Here is a 20,856-nt window from a genome sequence, read left to right on the forward strand (position 1 = left end):
GATGTGATCATTTCTACTTCCATATCCTCATTACCATTAGCCACCCTGCCACTACCTCTAAGCTCTTCATTAGCCTCATTAAAAACGGAGGCAAGTATTTGTTTAGGTGTTGGGCCATGCCTACATTATCTTTAATTTTCACCCATCCTCAGTGCTTAACAGTCCCACTTCTACTCTCCTTATTTACTTTTTATTTATATGGCTGTAGAACCTTTTACTGTTGGTTTCAATTTCCTTTGCAAGGTCCAACTCTGCTTGGCTTTTGGCAGTTCTCACTTTATCCCTACACTTTCTGACCTCCAAGAGGTAGCTTTCCTTCCTGATCCATGCCCTCTTCCATGCCTTGCAGGCTTTCTGCTTTCTCTTAATCACCTATTTGAAATGCTTGCTCATCCAGCTTGGTCTGCAACCCTTCTCTTTGAAGTTTTCCCCCTTGCTTAGCATGCAGGCTTCAGATAGTTTCTGCAACTTTGATTTAAAGTAATTCCAGGCCTCCTCCACATTCAGATCCTTGAGCTCTTCAGTCCCGTCCACTTGCCTAACTCATTTGTGCATGCTTTATCCCACAGTGGAGTGTAGAATGATGCTGCAGTCCTCATTTTCATGGGTTTGGAACATCATTTATGACAAGGTTCTGAGAAATTTAACAGGGATGAAGTCAGTAGAGTTCTAATGGAATTAAATAGGGATTAATACAAATTTCTCAAATAGCTAGTAGAATTGGAGAATGGGGTCCCTTCAAAGAATGTCCAAAATATCCTATGGAATGCAATAGAGAATTGAAGCCCCTGCTACAGGATTCTGTCAGTGTGTTCAAACATTCTGCAGCAAGGTTATTGTTCCTTCTTAAATTCTGGAAGACTTAAGGGAATCTCCATTGTAAACTGCAACATGCACAGCTGAACGGAGAGAGAGGACACGGACCAGTATAACCAACCTCAGCTTCAGAGCCTTCAGATTTCACCTGCCCTGCAGGGAGAATTCTACCAAGTTTCTGACAGAAACCCCCCTTCTTTGTTTTGAACTTTACTTCACTTCTAATAATTCCTGTTATCTTTGTGAATTTCCAATGGTAGCTGCCTGATAGCGCCATATGTTTGGGGAAAGGTGATGTGTATGCAGATCCAGTTTGTCAGGAAAAGAGAGAAAAAGCAGATGTTTAAGATGCCCATTAAAGACTTGCCAGTGCCTTATGGTAAACTTTCAAAAACCTTCTATTTCAAGACATTTCTGCTTAGATAAGCAGACCCTTTCAGTTTCTTTACTTCCCCTGGTATTTTTTTTAGCACCATGAGCATTTGCTGAGAATCACAATATTTTTTGTTTGGAATTTGAGTTGCCACCTGTAGGTGTAAATCTTGGCTGATTGTCTTAAAATCTTTTCCACAGAAACAAGCCCTGATGGCTGTCTCAGGGAATTGGTATAGTACTATGCAGCCTTTTATCTCTTATATCACCTGTGTGAGTCCAATTCAGATCAGTCATAACTATAGCATATAGGATACTGCAAAAGCCAATGTGTTTTCGAGTGTTCTTCAGCATTCTAAATGGCTGTTTAGTTTGATCACGTTTGTGTCTCTTAATTATGGCTTTTTGTCCAGGGGAATGGGAAATAGATGTTCTTCACACAAATACTCATATATTCATCTAAATAGTTGTTGATCAAGAGTATTTATCAGTAGTCAGTGTAGAAGGATTCTTAATTTATCATTCATTAATAGAAAGAGTCTTCATTAGTCACTATTCCACATTGGTTATTTATTATTCTTTTTGCTCAAAAAGTTTCAGTCATTTAATCAGGGAGCAGAAACAACACCATGCACTTTTCGTGACGTACGATTGGTCTCGGAATAGTGAACACCTCACAGCCTGAAAAGTTCACACATGAGGAATTTGGGAATTTGGCAGAGTCCATGAACCAGGGACAAAAGACCTACGTTGGTTAGAAGATATATTTTGCACATAAAATGTGACCAGCTGTAGTTGTAAACTAAATCCACAGCCATCCATGGCTGTTGGGTGGCATCTGTGTGAATGGAGTAGATGGCCCTCAGTCCAGTGCTTAGTATGACAGGTGTGCATGTCCCAAATAGTAAACCAAAGTGCAGCATTGGACATTTTAATGCTGCCTGTAATTACATTATATTGTAAATGTACATTAGGGTAGCTAGAACCTTGGATAGGTGTCTTTTTGTTATTTTTACATAAAAATAAATACAATTGCTCTCTTACTGGCAGGTTCAGCAGGGAGGCCAACGACCGAATGGGCTACGGAGACTGAATTCCCCTTGAGGAGGTTTATGCTGGGCAGGAGTGAGGTACATTGGAGGGGCTGTTGGGTGGGGGGAGCTTGCCCTGATGCTGTTGGGCAGGACTTCAGAATCCAGGGGTATCAATCTGGCACTTTTTGCTATGTATTGTATTTAATAATGTGGGGGGAGAGCAGACAGTGTGTGGAGGAAACTGGTGATGTCACAAAGGATTGTCACGTCACGTCAGATGGAAAATAAGCAGCAGTAGCTTAGAGAGATTAACTTTATTCAGAGTCCCATGCTGCCCTCCGTGTACCAGCCCCCTTAACTCTGTGGGGTTCAGGCTCTGAAACTAGAGGGGGCTGGGTGGGCAAACCAGCTAGGCCCTCCGTATTCCTGAGCCCAGGAACTATGCTTTCACACAGAGGACCCGGAGCCCTACTTCCACCCACAAAGGAGGTGGGGGAATTCCACAGTGCAAAGGGCAAAGCAGCACAAATTAGTGCAGCTCCAGATTATATTAACTTGCACCCACTTCTTACATGAGTTTCAGAGAAGAGGAGATATAAGGAGGAGCCTGACTGCTTCTCCCTCACAGCCACTTCCAGGTTCATGAACCCTGAACCCTACAGAGATCCTCCAAGCTCTGCAGGTTAAGGAAGGGAAGTACAAAATGGAAGGGAGAGTAGAAAATGCATTTAGACTGTGAACTTCTCTGGGCCGGGAACTTTTTTTTAAATATATTTGTCAAGTGTGCAGCCTCCCCTATAGTGCTAATAAACAACAGTAATCCTGATGCAAGGATCTTGTTGCCATTCAAACACCCTGCATGGTGAGAAAGAGCAAAGAGGAAACAAGATCTGTGACGCACTGGCAGAGCTATTCCTAAAGAGACTTCCTTTCAGTTTCCCAAAAGATATCAACTGCCCTTTCACGCCATGCAAAGCGCGCCGCCAAAAGCCACCTGCCTGCTGCCCTCATAGCGACCGGCAGGTGTTGTCCCACAAACTTATACAGGATCGTTTTAGGGGTCAAGACAAAGATGCCACATTTATTATGATAACAATTTGATTTATGACCAATAACTAATATCTTAATCCTTATACACACACATTATACCTAATACCTATACACACACACACACACATTCACACACACACACACATCCATCAGATGTTCTGCAGCTGCTGCATAGTTACCAGTCCTGCTTGAGTCTGTGGCTTGAGTTTGCAGCTTGGGTTGGTAGCTTGTGGCGGCTAACTGGCCAGGAAAGCCGGGCACAAGGACGAGCTGGGTCTCTGTTGGGCATGCACCGATGCCCTTCCATGTTGGCAGCAGAATGTTACCCTCCTCCTAAGTTTTCCATCTCACCCATCCTTTTTGTAGGCTTTAGTTTGAATCCAGAGTCTATAGGTCTTGCTGTGTCACGCTGCCTCCAGATTTGGTGACTGATCACCTGTCAATTGCAGACATGACTTTCAGCCTGGGACCGGGCTTTGATCTTCCTTCTATTGTACCTTTTCTTTTTAGGGTGGATTCTTCTTACTTTGTTAGGGCTCTTGTCTGCATCTTCAGCCGTTGGTGTTTGAACTCTATTTAATCAGGACAGGCTGGGGCTGGAGGTTGATTCCATCATCCATACATACCTCATTCACACATCTAAACTAAACTAATAAGATTACAGCAGGGTTTGCAAAAATGAAGGTTGCAGCAAGCCCTTACAAAATGGAGTAAGCGTTTTAAAATGGGGTTTGAATTACAATATGGCAAACAGTGAACAGAAGTTACAATATAGACAAGTATAATGGATGGCAAACAGTGAACAGAAGTTACACTGTAGGCAAGTGTAATAAATGGTGAACAGAAATTACAATACTGAAACAGTGCAAGTCTCAGTGATTTAAGCAGGAATTGGATTGATAGTGAAACTTACAAAGGCAGCTGACTGAACAGCTATGGCTCTTAACAAGCATCTTAACTGTTAATTAGCCAGTTATTGGGGTAACTGGTTTTATGAATGAATATTGTTTCATTCATAAAACTTTACTTATGAAGTTACATTAATAAAGTAAACAATTAAAAACAATTTCATTCATGAGTCCTACACAGGCCGCCCCCTGCGGCTTGCCACCCCAGGCACGCGCTTGCTGCGCTGGTGCCTGGAGCCGCCCCTGTATCTATCCATTCATCTATTATGCTCATCAACACAGTATGGAGCATGGGGCCCTTAAATAGCCGTTCACTGCTATTGAAATTAAAACAATTCCTTGATTTGATGGCCTCCCCAGCAGCTCCAAGTATCAGTGAATGTTCCGTTGCCTTGCTATAGTCCTGAGTAGGTTTCTTTGTTTTTCCCAGACACATTGCCTTTCATCCAGAACATCAGATTTTGTATAATGCAAATGGTAGCTAATTTAGTGCATGTCCTAAGTCTGAACAGAGATATTGAAGCTCTTAGATTTGTGGGCGTCTATTAGCAACCGAGCCTTGCATTATAGAACCTGTTTCCCAGGGCTTTACAACAAGCCTTTTAGATTGCATGGTAAGAAGCTTTTAGCAACCAGAGTGAAGGATTAATAGGATTAATCAGGCGTGTGCAAAAAGCCCCATCCCGGTGAAGAAGTTCACTGCTAGAGTGGAGAGCTCAAGGGGTTTATTAGATAAGCTGGGACTGTGATTCTGGTATAGGTAGCTCTGAAACTGTGATGTCTTTTGTTTTCTGTATATTGTACCTGTATACTTCTAAGAACTCCCCCTCTATGTCAAGATACCAGTTATTTTGTTCTTCCTGTTACTGCAGCCTGGTACAGTGGAGACACACACTGTGCTCTTTCATAGGGACATCCCTTTTGTTCTTCCTTGTTGTTGTCATTGATTTTAATTACAAGTCATTCATGACTGGGTGCATATAGTTGCTTTACTGTATGGAAGCATGGGAGTTGGCATGGTTGAAGCCCCATCTTGCTGACAGGTGCTACAGAATGCCAGTGCAGACTAGTCCCCAAGCATTAATGAAGCTCATCATGTTATTTACACAGTGGAGATGCTATGTGTCACATAAGGGTGTTTGACTTGGCCACTGAGGAAAAGAGCCAAAGTATATGCAGCTGACGTTACTGCTGCTCCAGGCCTCAGCAATTGTGTCTCTGCAGCTTTTACACCTTTCTGGCAGCGCTGTTTGAGATACAGCCAGGTGTACAGATGGCCTAAGGCTTGTCGGAAATGGCTTCATGGTTTCCACAGACCTTCAGCCTCCAGAAAGCTCTGGAGACTCCACAGCCTCACTGGCCCTGATGCGAAGAGAAGCATTTGGCAGATTTCCTCACACCCGAAAGCAGCACGTCTTGGCTGCTATATCCCCCCCTTCTGCATCTTTATCTGCGTGAAAGAGAAGGTACGACCCACACTGGTTCATATGCTCTGCCTCATGACACATCATGGAGCAGGAACCAGTGAGCTGAAGTGAGTCCAGAGCCTGTGACCTACAGCCATAGGAAGGTAAAAAGAGTGTGATGTTATTAATGAATTGCATGTCCCTATTACTCTGGGACACAGACGATAACACTAAGGGCTAGTCTACACTTACCGGGTAGTTCGACGGCTGCGGATCGAAGTTCCGAGTTCGATTTATCGCGTCTGGTGTGGACGCGATAAATCGAACCAGGAAGTGATCCCCGTCGACTGCGGTACTCCAGCTAGACGAGAGGAGTACCGCGAAGTCGACGGGGGAGCCTGCCTGCCGCGTGTGGACCGCGTCTGAACCGCGGTAAGTTCGAAGTAAGGTATGTCGAATTCAGCTACGTTATTCACGTAGCTGAATTTGCGTACCTTACTTCGACTTGGGGGGTAAGTGTAGACCAAGCCTAAGGGTATGTCTACACTACGAGAGTAGTTCGATTTTACTTAAAGCGAATTTGTGGAACTGATATTACAAAGTCGAACGTGTGTATCCACACTAAGGACAGTAATTCGACTTTGTGAGTCCACACTAACGGGGCAAGCGTCGACATTGGAAGCGGTGCACTGTGGGTAGCTATCCCACAGTTCCCGCAGTCCCTGCTGCCCATTGGAATTCTGGGTCGAGCTCCCAATGCCTGCTGGGGCAAAAAAAATGTGTCAAGGGTGGTTTTGGGTAACTGTCGTCATTCAACCCTCACTCCCGCCCTCCCTCCGTGAAAGCGCCAGCGGGCAATCAGTTCGCGCACTTTTCTGGTGATTGACAGCGCGGACGCCACAGCACCGCGAGCATGGAGCCCGCTGCGATCATTGCTGCAGTTATGGCCATTGTCAACACCTCGCGCCTTATCATGCACCTTTTTCAGAGGCAGATGCTGAGAAATCGGGGAAAGGAGGCTACGGCAGCGCGGTGAGGACATTAAGTCTGAGAGGGGCACAGACCTCTCACAAAGCACGGGACCCCGCGCTGTGGACATCATGGTGGCAATGGGTCATGTTGATGCTGTGAAACGGCGATTCTGGGCCCAGGAAACAAGCACAGACTGGTGGGACCGCATAGTGCTGCAGGTCTGGGATGAATCACAGTGGCTGCGAAACTTTCGGATGCGTAAGGGAACTTTCCTGGAACTTTGTGAGTTGCTGTCCCCTGCCCTGAAGCACAAGGACACCCGGATGCGAGCAGCCCTGACTGTCCAGAAGCGAGTGGCCATAGCCCTCTGGAAGCTTGCAATGCCAGACAGCTACCGGTCAGTCGCGAATCAATTTGGAGTGGGCAAATCTACCGTGGGGGTTGCTGTGATGCAAGTAGCCAATGCAATCGTTGAGCTACTGCTCTCAAAGGTAGTGACCCTGGGAAACGTGCAGGTGATCATAGATGGCTTCGCTGCGATGGGATTCCCAAACTGCGGTGGGGCTATAGATGGAACTCACATCCCTATCCTGGGACCGGACCACCAGGCCAGCCAGTACATTAACCGAAAGGGCTACTTTTCAATGGTGCTGCAAGCACTGGTGGACCATAGGGGACGTTTTACCAACATCAACGTCGGATGGCCGGGCAAGGTTCATGACGCTCGCGTTTTCAGGAACTCTGGTCTGTTTAGACGGCTGCAGGAAGGTATTTACTTCCCGGACCACAAAATAACTGTTGGGGATGTGGAGATGCCTACAGTGATCCTCGGGGACCCAGCCTACCCGCTAATGCCCTGGCTCATGAAGCCCTATACAGGCGCCCTGGACACTGAAAAAGAACTCTTCAACTACCGGCTGAGCAAGTGCAGAATGGTGGTGGAGTGTGCTTTTGGACGTCTGAAGGGGAGATGGAGAAGCTTACTGACTCACTCTGATCTCAGCGAAACCAATATCCCCATTGTTATTGCAGCTTGCTCTGAGCTCCACAATCTCTGTGAGAGCAAGGGGGAGACGTTTATGGCGGGGTGGGAGGTTGAGGCAAATCGCCTGGCTGCTGATTACACCCAACCAGACACCCGGGCAATTAGAAGAGCCCAGCGGGACACTCTGTGCATCCAGGAAGCTTTGAAAGCTAGGTTCCAGAGTGAGCAGGGTAACCTGTGACTATTATGTTTGTTTAAAGAGAAGCTGAACCTGCCCCCGTTTCTTTACCCAGTTAATGTTGACTATCCTCTCCAGTTACCAACCACCTTTCCCCCCTTCCAACACACCTTTAAAAATAAAATAAATGAAACTTTGTTCATTAACACCGTTTTCTTTATTAAGGATTTCGCGGTAAAGGGTTGAAACTGGGACGCAGACTGTGGTGGGGAGCGGGTGTAGTGATGGAAAGGATGCTTCTAAACTCGAGGAATGACAGGCTCCTGCTCCTAGAGCGGTCCGCAGTGGTGGACTGGTTGTTTCAACGGAGCCTGCCACCCCTCCTTTTTGGGACTCTGTGTGTGGGGGCTATGTGACTTTGTGGCGGGGGAGGGCGGTTACAGATCCCCTGCTGCGTGGCTCTGTCATCCAGGCTAAAGACCGCTGCATAAGATCTGTAACCGCCCTCCCCCGCCACAAACTCACATAGCCCCCCCCCCCGCCCAGAACATGAAAACCACCTCCCAGACTGACCAGTGTGCCTAGTGACTGCAATGTGTGTGTGTGACCTTCTGCTGAACCTGCCCCCGTGTCTGTACCCTGGTAAAGGTGACTGTGCTCTCCAATTACCAACCCCCTTCCCCCCCTTCAAACACACTGTCCTCTAAAAGAACATGACGGAAACAGAAATTAACAGAAATGTATTTTTTATTAAGAACTACACAGTTAGGGGATGAAACTGGGATGGGGGCTTGGGTGAGGTGCATTTGGAGGGAAGGAAAGGACGTATCAAATCTTTGGAAATGAGAGCCTTCTGCAATTTGAGCAGTCTGCAGGGGTGGAGTGACTGTTTTCATGGCCCCTGCCGCCCCTCCTTCTTGGGACTTTGGGTGACGGGGGGATGGGACTTTGTGGCGGGGGAGCGCGGTTAGAGATAGAATGCAGGGGGGCTCTATCCTCCTGCCTCCAGTCCTGCAGAACATCTACAAGGCTCCGGAGCGTGTCCGTTTGCTCCCTCATTAGTCCAAGCAGCGTTTGAGTCGCCTGCTGGTCTTCCTGCCGCCACCTGTCCTCCCGTTCGCTGTGTGATCGCTGGTATTGCGACATGTTCTCTCTCCACTGGGTCTGCTGTGCCCCCTCGGCTCGGGAACAGACCATAAGTTCTGAGAACATCTCGTCCTGTGTCCTTTTCTTTCGCCGCCTGATCTGCGCCAGCCTCTGGGAGGGGGATGCCAGGGTAGCTCGGGAGACGCTCGCAGCTGTGGGATGGGAAAAAGGGAGTGAATTCCTCAAAAAGATACATTTTTGCAAACAATGAATATAGTCTTTCTCTGTGAACAAGACCATGCACAGTATCTATCACATGTGCACTCAGTACAAGGTCGAATTTTCTGTCTTCACCTTGAGTGCCTGGGGTCTTGCTGTACAGATCACACAAGCGGGGCCAGACAACGGAATTCTGCTGGCAGGCGGCCATGGTAAGCCATAGACTTTTGGCTGCTTAAAGCTTAATTTACAGCAGTGCCCTCCTTTCACGTTCCAAGCAATGCTCCTAGCATTGGCCAGTTCCTGCTGCCGGTGATCCGGCCGGCATGAACTCTGCCCTTGTCCCACCCCCGTCGTGGCTGTCCCCGGGAAAGATCCCTGCATGCTGCCGGCGAACCGCTCAGCAGGAACGGTTCGCCTCCCCGCCCCCACCACGTGGCTGGGCTCGGGAAAGATCCCTGCACGCTGCCGGCGATCGGCCAGCATGAACTCTGCCCCTGTCCCACCCCCGTCGCGGCTGTCCCCGGGAAAGATCCCTGCATGCTGCCGGCGAACCGCTCAGCAGGAACGGTTCGCCTCCCCGCCCCCACCACGTGGCTGGGCTCGGGAAAGATCCCTGCACGCTGCCGGCGAACCGCTCAGCATGAATGGTTCGCCTCCCCGCCCCCACCGCGTGACTGTAAACCACCGGTTACAGTTATTTAAAGGAACAGGCAATCAGTCCCCATACTAAAATTCCCCTAATTCAAAGCAGGTCACCATGAGTGATATCACGCTGATGAGGATTACAGAGACAGAGAAAGACCGCATATTGCGTGAATGCCAGCAAACACCAGGGCCGTATGCCGCCATGCTTTGCCAGGCAATGATACAGGAGTACCTGCTGCTAGCCTGGCGCAGAAAAGTTTCCTACCATGGAGGAGACAATAAGGCTGCTCTCCCCAGGAACCTGATGCAAAGGCTTTCACATTACCTCCAGGAGAGCTTCGTGGAAATGTCCCAGGAGGATTTCTACTCTATCCCCAGACATGTTAACAGACTTTTCCAGTAGCTGCACTGGCAAGGACTAAAAAGTTAAGCGCCTAGGGCAAACTAATCATTAAAAACCCATTGCTAACATACCATGCCTATTCTATTCAAAATAAATGTTTAAAACACTTACCTACTGATGTTTCCCCTGATTCACGGTCCGGGTTACCGCCTTGGGAGGGTTGGTATGGGATCTCCATGAGGGTGATGAAGAGATCCTGGCTGTCGGGGAAATCAGCGTTGAAAGCGCTGTCGACTGCCTCGTCCTCCTCATCTCCTTCCTCATCTTCCCCGTCCGCGAACAGCTCAGAGGAAGCGGCCGTCGACAATACCCCATCGTCAGAGTCCACGGACAGTGGTGGGGTAGTGGTGGCGGCTGCACAGAGAATGGAATGCAGTGCCTTGTAGAAACGGCATGTCTGGGGCTGGGGTCCGGAGCGTCCGTTTGACTCTTTGGTCTTCTGGTACACTTGTCTCAGCTCCTTGACTTTCACGCGGCACTGCGTTGCATCCCGGCTGTATCCTCTCTCCGTCATGGCTTTTGAGATCTTCTCGTAGATCTTTGCATTCCGCCTTTTCGATCGCAGCTCGGAAAGCACGGACTCATCGCCCCACACAGCGATCAGATCCAAGACTTCCCGATCAGTCCATGCTGGGGCCCTCTTTCTATTCAGCAATTGCATGGTCACCTCTGCTGGAGAGCTCTGCATCGTTGCCAGTGCTGCTGAGCTCGCCACGATGTCCAAACAGGAAATGAGATTCAAACTGGCCAGACAGGAAAAGGAATTCAAATTTTATGAGGAGAGGCTGAGGGAACTGGGGTTATTTAGTCTGCAGAAGAGTGAGGGGGGATTTGATAGCAGCCTTCAAGTACCTGAAGGGGGGTTCCAAAGAGGATGGAGCTCGGCTGTTCTCAGTGGTGGCAGATGACAGAACAAGAAGCAATGGTCTCAAGTTGCAGTGGGAGAGGTCTAGGTTGGATATTAGGAAATACTATTTCACTAGGAGGGTGGTGCAGCACTGGAATGGGTTACCTAGGGAAGTGGTAGAATCTCCATCCTTAGAGGTTTTTAAGGCCTGGCTTGACAAAGCATTGGCTGGGATGCTTTAGTTGGTGTTTGTCCTGCTTTGAGCAGGGGATTGGACAAGATGACCTCCTGAGTTCTCTTCCAACCCTCATATTCTATGATTCTACTACTGTAGTGTGTTTAAGTACTGGAGACAAAACCTTGATTTTGCCCGTTGTTAAAGTAATGGGAAGTATGGGAAGTACAGCTCTCGCTCCTCTGCTAATAGCTCCCCGTCCTGTCTCTGATTTCAGCCTGGTTTATACTAAAAAGTAAGGTTGACCCAGCTGTGTTGCTTGGGTGTGAAAAATCCATACCCTAAGCAACATAGTTAAGACAACCTAACTCCCAGTGTAGACAGTTCTAGGTTAATAGAAGAATTTTTCTGTTAACCTAGCTACCACCTCTCTTAGGAAGGTGGATTAACTACAGAGGTGAAAGTAAGGCGATATGGGCCGGTACAGCATACCGCTAAAAAGTGGCCACCTGTACTGGCCCGTACCGCTGACTTTAAAGCGCTGCTGCAGCAGCGCTTTAAAGGACCCTGCTTAAAGTGCTGCCACTTTAACGTCCCTGCCCTTTTTGCCCCTCCCCCCCCCCAGGCTGGGGGGAGGGCAAAAGGAGCAGCTACCCCAGGGCCGGCGATTTAAAAGGGCCCGGGGCTCCGGCCGCTGCTGCTACTGCGACAGCGGCCAGAGCCCTGGGCCCTTTAAATCACTGCTGGCGGCAGGGCCGGCTCTAGGCACCAGCAAAACAAGCTGGTGCTTGGGGCGGCACATTTTTAGGGGCGACATGGCCGGCACCAGAATGCCACCCCTAAAAATGTGCCCCGGCCGCCCTAGCTCACCTCCGCTGCTGCCGCTCGCGCGCCACGGCGCGCGAAACAGCTGATTCGCGCGCCGCTGCTCGCCCTCCCTCCCAGGCTCTCAAACCTGGGAGGGAGGGGGAGATCCCAAGTGGCCGCAGCGCACGAAACAGCTGATTCGCGCGCCGCTGCTCGCCCTCCCTCCCAGGTTTGAGAGTCTGGGAGGGAGGGGGAGACTCCGAGTGGCCGCGGCGCGCGCGCCGCTTCTCCCCCTCCCTCCTAGGCTTGAGAGCCTGGGGGGAGGAGGCAGGGCTGGGGATTTGGGGAAGGGGCGGAGCTGAGGCGGGGCCGGGGGTGGGGTAAGAAAAAAACGGGGGGGGGCAGCCAAAATTGTTTCTGCTTGGGGTGGCAAAAATCCTAGAGCCGGCCCTGGCTGGCGGCACGAGTGAACTGGCTAGCTGGGGAATGCTGACCCCCAGCTCCCCCCCCCTTCTGCCGAGGTTCGCACTGATTCGCAAGAACCGGTTGCTAAATTTAGAAGCCGGTATAGAACCAGTTCCTAAAGGGGCGGGTGGATGGGCAAACTCCGGTCCGTGGGCCACATCCGGCCTGCGGGACCGTCCTGTCTGGCCCACCTGAGCTCCCAGCTGGGGAGGCCGAGGCTCCCCCGGCCCCTCCCTCGCCTCCCCCCCCACCCCCTCCAGAGAGCCACCTGAGCCCTGGGGGAAGCGGCGGGGCTCCAGCGGCTATTTAAAGGAGCGGGGCGGCAGAGGCAGCTGGAGCCCCGGCACTTTAAATATCCCCTGGAGCCCCCCGCTACCTCCAGGGCTCTGGGTCCATACTCACCTCCTAGTTCCCTACCAGGTCTTCAGCGGCACTTTGGCAGTGAAGACCCCCGCCGCCAAAGTGCCACCGAGAGGACCTGGTAGGGAACCGGTTCTTAAGATTTTGGGACCTCATCACTGCCTAGGACTCAAGGCATAACCCTCTTAATTTAGGCACCCCCACCCTTTCCTTGTTCCTAGGGCTCCAGGCAAAAGGCACCTAACTTTACTCCTCCGTGGGCTCCAGGAAAACACCCTTTCCCTGTGAACTCACAGCTTAATCTTTTGCATGTTTATAGCATCTTTTACCAGTGAAAGAGCCTTATACAGTAATATCCTTATCCTCTATTTATTAACAAGCACCAAAACCAGAATGCACATACTACACATACAGTGCTCACCACTCCCAATAAGACAGATGAACTTTTCTTGATGGACAGTCAGGATCAGGTCCATCTGGGGGACTCCAGTTTCTGCACTGTGTCATTGGTAGAGTGGTGCGGTCTGGCAGCTCTGTTCTTGGGGCTGTGTCCTGGAGCTGATTCCCACGGAACTTCCTTTTGGACCCAGTTTACAGGGCCGGCTCCAGGCACCAGCTTAACAAGCAGGTGCTTGGGGCGGCCGAGGGAGAGGGGCGGCACCTGCGGCAATTCGGGGGCGGCAGGTCCCTCACTCCCTCTAGGAGCAAAGGACCTGCCGCTGAACTACCGCCGCCAATCGCGGCTTTTTTTTTTTTTTTTTTTTTTTTGCTTGGGGCGGCAGAAATGCTGGAGCCGGCCCTGCCAGTTTATACAGTGAAACTTGAGCCCTGCTTAGCTATACATTCACTAATTATTTTACTAATAAATCCTAACAAAATTCTCTCACCAATCATACCCCACCACCTTAACTAATTTACATCTAGCAAAATTAATTATGTAACAGACAGAGATCATACAGACAAACAATAGGGAAGTGGGGACCATAATGACAAAACAATAAAGAAATGAGGATTTCACAGCCACAGCTATTGATGAGGCTATCAAACTAAGTTTTCTTTAACCATCTTAAGATCTGTTTCTTTATCTGATGATAGTGGGTGCCATTAGGACGGGTCTCCTTCTTAACAGCCTGATATTACATTGTTTTAATGTAATTTAGATGGAATGTGAGGATGTGACTTCCTGCTTCTCAATTAATGGCTGCTACTCTTTTAACCTGGCTGCAGATTAAGGCCTTAGGCTTTAGGCCTTGCAATATGGCTACAGACAAAGACCTTGTCCTTACACTGAAGCACTATAGCCTCACAGCTGCAGCTGTAGTGTTTTAAGTGTAGACATAACCTAACTCACTTAAAGGATGTGAAGTTCAAAGCCTCCACTTAATGATTGGCTGCTGATCGAGTGAAATGGATCCTGCTTGTTAGGTCTGGACTAGACACTAGGATGGAATTTGGAAATTCTGTGCTTTCCTTTTGTAACTAGCCTATAGGACAGGTTCCAAGAGTAGCTGCATACTTTTTTCCTGCCAGTCCCAGTAAAGTATCCTCTATTTCAGTGTTTCCCGAACTTGGGATGCCGCTTGTGTAGGGAAAGCCCCTGGCGGGCCGGGCCGGTTTGTTTACCTGCCCCGTCCGCAGGTTCCGCCGATCGTGGCTCCCACTGAACGCGGTTCGCTGCTGCAGGCCAATGGGAGCTGCTGGAAGTGGTGGGGCCCCGTCCGCAGGTTCCACCGATCGCGGCTCCCACTGGCCACGGTTCGCTGCTCCAGGCCAATGGGAGCTGCTGGAAGCGGCGTGGGCCGAGCCGCCGCTTCCAGCACCTCCCATTGGCCTGGAGCAGCGAACCGTGGCCAGTGGGAGCCGCGATTGCACTGCTCTACAGCCAAAATGCTTCTGAAATAAATGTAGTCAAACTTTACTAATTCTGGGTCACTGAGAACGAAAATGATGCTTAAAATTGTTGATTGGCTCTAGTTTTCAAGATATGCTATTGGGTCAGTATATACGACCCTTGACTTGGGAATGGCGGAGGATAAGTGAGTTATAAAGGGAAGGGATCTCAATTTAAACCAGAAATGACTAAAATACATCTTTGACTGGATCTATGAATAAATCTGTGACTGGGTTTGGACAGTACTTGCTTTTTAGGCAAAACAATGATGCAATCTGAAGCTGGTATTGCGTCATACATGACATGAATTGCATCATGTTATTCCTATAAGTCATGGATGATGCAATCATAACGAAGCTTACATCACTCTGCTGAACAAATTGCCCTATATCAGCTCTAGAAATCATACAGTGTCGTGCTCTCTTATTTGTCAGTGTTTGATTTTGCAAAGGGACACATTTCTGTTTAGCCAAAGTGAGCAGAGATGCCTCGTACTTGTGTGAACAGTGCAGATAACTTCTGCTATGTTTGTGGTGAAGTGACTTTTGCATCACAAAAGCGCAGTATAACCACTATGGTTAAGAAAGCCTATCACCTTTATTTTGGCTGCAAAATTAGAGATCAGGACAAGAGGTGGGCCCCACACATATGCTGCAACACTTGTGCAACAAATCTTCGCCAGTGGTTGAACAGGAAAAGGAAATCTATGCCTTTTGCAGTGCCAATGATTTGGAGAGAGCCAACAGATCATACCAGCAATTGTTACTTCTGCATGGTGCCTCCAGTTGGGAAAGGTGTGTCAAAGAAGAAAAAGTGGACTGTGCATTATCCAAACATTCCATCAGCTATACGCCCAGTACCCCACGGAGAAGGACTGCTGGTTCCTGATGCACCAGAATCATTCTCACTTGAGTCAGACGAGGAAGAGGAAGAGGATGAAACTTCTGGTCCTGAACCATCAATGTCACAGGACCCACATTTTCTCCCATCCTCCTCCTCTGAACCACACCTCATAACACAAGGTGAACTGAATGACCTTGTCAGGGATTTGGAACTACCCAAGAGTAAGGCAGAGCTGTTGGGCTCCAGACTACAGCAATGGAATCTCCTGGCAGGTGATGTTAGGGTTTCCATGTTCCGTGACCGTCAAAAGGATCTTGTCCCATTCTTCTTCATGGAAGGTGATCTTGTAGCCTGCAACAACATCGATGGTGTGATGGCAGCCCTCAACATTGTTCACGATCCCAGATGAGTGGAGACTGTTCATTGATTCATCGAAGACGAGTCTTAAAGCTGTTTTACTGCATAATGGCAATGTTTTGCCATCAATTCCAGTTGGTCATGCAGTCCATATGAAGGAAACCTATGACAACATAGGTTTTTCCCCTGTCTATCCTTCCTGAGCAAGCTGTATGACAACAGCTTGCTCAGGAAGGATAGACAGGGGAAAAAGGGAGGAGGTTTTGCCTTATATATTAAAAATGTACACACTTGGACTGAGGTAGAGATGGACATAGGAGATGGAAGTGTTGAGAGTCTCTGGGTTAGGCTAAAAGGGGTAAAAAACAAGGGTGATGTCATGCTAGGAGTCTACTACAGGCCACCTAACCAGGTGGAAGAGGTGGATGAGGCTTTTTTTAAACAACTAACAAAATCATCCAAAGCCCAAGATTTGGTGGTGATGGGGGACTTCAACTATCCGGATATATGTTGGGAAAATAACACAGCGGGGCACAGACTATCCAACAAATTCTTGGACTGCATTGCAGACAACTTTTTATTTCAGAAGGTTGAAAAAGCTACTAGGGGGGAAGCTGTTCTAGACTTGATTTTAACAAATAGGGAGGAACTCGTTGAGAATTTGAAAGTAGAAGGCAGCTTGGGTGAAAGTGATCATGAAATCATAGAGTTTGCAATTCTAAGGAAGGGTAGAAGGGAGAACAGCAAAATAGAGACAATGGATTTCAGGAAGGCGGATTTTGGTAAGCTCAGAGAGCTGATAGGTAAGGTCCCATGGGAATCAAGACTGAGGGGAAAAACAACTGAGGAGAGTTGGGAGTTTTTCAAAGGGACACTATTAAGGGCCCAAAAGCAAGCTATTCCGCTGGTTAGGAAAGATAGAAAATGTGGCAAAAGACCACCTTGGCTTAACCACGAGATCTTGCATGATCTAAAAAATAAAAAGGAGTCATATAAAAAATGGAAACTAGGACAGATTACAAAGGATGAATATAGGCAAACAACACAGGAATGCAGGGGCAAGATTAGAAAGGCAAAGGCACAAAATGAGCTCAAACTAGCTACAGGAATAAAGGGAAACAAGAAGACTTTTTATCAATACATTAGAAGCAAGAGGAAGACCAAAGACAGGGTAGGCCCACTGCTTAGTGAAGAGGGAGAAACAGTAACAGGAAACTTGGAAATGGCAGAGATGCTTAATGACTTCTTTGTTTCGGTCTTCACCGAGAAGTCTGAAGGAATGCCTAACATAGTGAATGCTAATGGGAAGGGGGTAGGTTTAGCAGATAAAATAAAAATAGAACAAGTTAAAAATCACTTAGAAAAGTTAGATGCCTGCAAGTCACCAGGGCCTGATGAAATGCATCCTAGAATACTCAAGGAGCTAATAGAGGAGGTATCTGAGCCTCTAGCTATTATCTTTGGAAAATCATGGGAGACGGGAGAGATTCCAGAAGACTGGAAAAGGGCAAATATAGTGCCCATCTATAAAAAGGGAAATAAAAACAACCCAGGAAACTACAGACCAGTTAGTTTAACTTCTGTGCCAGGGAAGATAATGGAGCAAGTAATTAAGGAAATCATCTGCAAACACTTGGAAGGTGGTAAGGTGATAGGGAACAGCCAGCATGGATTTGTAAAGAACAAATCATGTCAAACCAATCTGATAGCTTTCTTTGATAGGATAATGAGTCTTGTGGATAAGGGAGAAGCTGTGGATGTGGTATACCTAGACTTTAGTAAGGCATTTGATACGGTCTCGCATGATATTCTTATCGATAAACTAGGCAAATACAATTTAGATGGGGCTACTATAAGGTGGGTGCATAACTGGCTGGATAACCGTACTCAGAGAGTTGTTATTAATGGTTCCCAATCCTGCTGGAAAGGCATAACGAGTGGGGTTCCGCAGGGGTCTGTTTTGGGACCGGCTCTGTTCAATATCTTCATTAACGACTTAGATATTGGCATAGAAAGTACGCTTATTAAGTTTGCGGATGATACCAAACTGGGAGGGATTGCAACTGCTTTGGAGGACAGGGTCATAATTCAAAATGATCTGGACAAATTGGAGAAATGGTCTGAGTTAAACAGGATGAAGTTTTACAAAGACAAATGCAAAGTGCTCCACTTAGGAAGAAAAAATCAGTTTCACACATACAGAATGGGAAGAGACTGTCTAGGAAGGAGTACGGCAGAAAGGGATCTAGGGGTTATAGTGGACCACAAGCTAAATATGAGTCAACAGTGTGATGCTGTTGCAAAAAAAGCAAACATGATTCTGGGATGTATTAACAGGTGTGTTGTGAGCAAGACACGAGAAGTCATTCTTCCGCTCTACTCTGCTCTGGTTAGGCCTCAGCTGGAGTACTGTGTCCAGTTTTGGGCACCGCATTTCAAGAAAGATGTGGAGAAATTGGAAAGGGTCCAGAGAAGAGCAACAAGAATGATTAAAGGTCTTGAGAACATGACCTATGAAGGAAGACTGAAAGAATTGGGTTTGTTTAGTTTGGAAAAGAGAAGACTGAGAGGGGACATGATAGCAGTTTTCAGGTATCTAAAAGGGTGTCATAAGGAGGAGGGAGAAAACTTGTTCACCTTAGCCTCTAAGGATAGAACAAGAAGCAATGGGCTTAAACTGCAGCAAGGGAGGTCTAGGTTGGACATTAGGAAAAAGTTCCTAACTGTCAGGGTGGTTAAACACTGGAATAAATTGCCTAGGGAGGTTGTGGAATCTCCATCTCTGGAGATATTTAAGAGTAGGTTAGATAAATGTCTATCAGGGATGGTCTAGACAGTATTTGGTCCTGCCATGCGGGCAGGGGACTGGACTCGATGACCTCTCGAGGTCCCTTCCAGTCCTAGAATCTATGAATCTATGAACCTGAAACAACTTTTGAGGTGCATAAACTATGACCAACATCAGTGGCAGCTCTGTGGCGATTTGAAGGTTGTTGCTCTCTTGCTTGGTCTGCAGACTGGATACACAAAGTCCTGCTGTTTTCTCTGCGAATGGGATAGTCGTGCAAGAGATTCCCACTACATCAAGAAAGATTGGCCACTCCGACAGTCATTGGAGCCTGGGAGGAAAAGTGTTCAGCATCCATCACTTGTTGAATCAAGGAAGATTTTGTTACCTCCCTTACACATCAAGCTGGGTCTGATGAAGAACTTTGTCAAGGCCATTGACAAAACACAAGCAGCTTTCAAGTACCTCCGTGGAAAATTTCCAAGGTTAAGTGAAGCTAAGATAAAGGAAGGTGTCTTTGTTGGTCCTCAGATTCGTGAACTTCTTCGAGATGATGCATTTGACCATGCACTGCATGGCAAGGAAAAGACGGCATGGAAGGCCTTCCAGTTAGTGGCAATAAATTTTCTCGGAAACAACAAGGCAGACAACTACAGGTTGTTGGTGGAAAACCTCCTCAAGGCATACAAAAGCCTTGGTTGCAACATGTCACTAAAGATACATTTTTTGCACGCTCATCTAGATTTTTTTCCACCGAACTGCGGAGCAGTGAGCGACGAGCACGGCAAGCGATTTCACTAGGACATTGCAACAATGGAGAAACGCTATCAGGGCAAATGGAGCCCATCAATGCTTGCAGACTATTGCTGGACAGTGACAAGAGATGCTCCATTTAATGAATACAAGAGACAAGCCAAGAAGCGCCGAGTAGACACCGAATAGGACTAAACTATGTACAGAATAGTTTTTTGCCTTTTGTTTCATAATAAATTTTATTTATATAACCCTTTTGCTGATTTTTAAAGTGTTACATAAACAGGACAGGTGAAATATTATCATGTAAAGCAACCATAAACACATGAAAAGACCTAGGTTTACAATTTATGATTAAAACTCTACTATCTACACAATATACATAGACATAAAATGTAAAAACTTAAATATCTTAGAAACAGTAGCCAATCAGTTGTTTTAATTGTCATATTTGAATTCAGCACATCAAAATACATAATAAATAGCACATTTTATCTCTGAAGCAGACGACTTCTCAAAAATTGTAGACCAGTGTTGGCGGAACCTGCAGACGGGGCCGGTAAACAAACCGGTCCGGCCCGCCAGGGGCTTTCCCTACACAAGCGGCGTCCCAAGTTTGGGCAACACTGCTCTATTTAATAGATGTGGGTAAATGTTTAATGAGAATCTACCAAAGACTGGAGTCCAGAATAGTGCTATTTGGAACCTGGAATTCCAGTTTCATGGGAAATTCTGAATTTTTTTTAAAATGTCATTCCAAATGGAAATAAAAAATCCAAATTTTGAAAATTTTCATGGAATGCAATTCCAAAATTTTGTTAGGAAAAATCAAAACTACATTTTGTTTAAACCTTATTGTAACATTTTGTTGAGGCTGAAACATTTCATTTTGACTTTATTGACTAGACTTTTAAGTTTAATATAATATAATATAATATAATATAATATAATATAATATAGCTGAAACATTTTGACTATTATATTATGTCATACCATGTAGTTTCATTTAAATCAGTCTTTTCCTATGGGAAACTGTTCAGTTGGAATAATTTAAACCAACTCTAGTCTAGAGCATAATGCTTGGAGCACCTGTATCACTGGCACAAATCTCATGGTACACAGGGTACATTAGCAGATATCTGAAAGTGTTGGTGTATCGAACAGTTATAATGACTTCCTGCAGTGGAGCTGACTACACTGGAAATTATAGTTAAGTGATTATCAGAATGTTCCAGTTGAGAGACTCTCAAGAGAGTTTAGCTGTGTTTAGAGCTTTCTTTAAAATAATAAAATATCAAGGCTGAGGGGAGGTTGTGCCTGGTCACACCCAAAATGAATTGCCTGGAGGGTTTAGCATAATAGTATGCTAACTGAAAAATGATTTCACTCATTCCATGCATGGCAGCTCACTCACTCTGCTAAACCCAAAGAGACTAGGGAAAATTAGTTTCAAAAAGAATAATAAATTGCTATTTGTTTTTAAAGGTGACTGG

This window comes from Emys orbicularis, chromosome 1 (genome assembly GCF_028017835.1).
Source record: "Emys orbicularis isolate rEmyOrb1 chromosome 1, rEmyOrb1.hap1, whole genome shotgun sequence".
Lineage (NCBI taxonomy): Eukaryota > Metazoa > Chordata > Testudines > Emydidae > Emys > Emys orbicularis.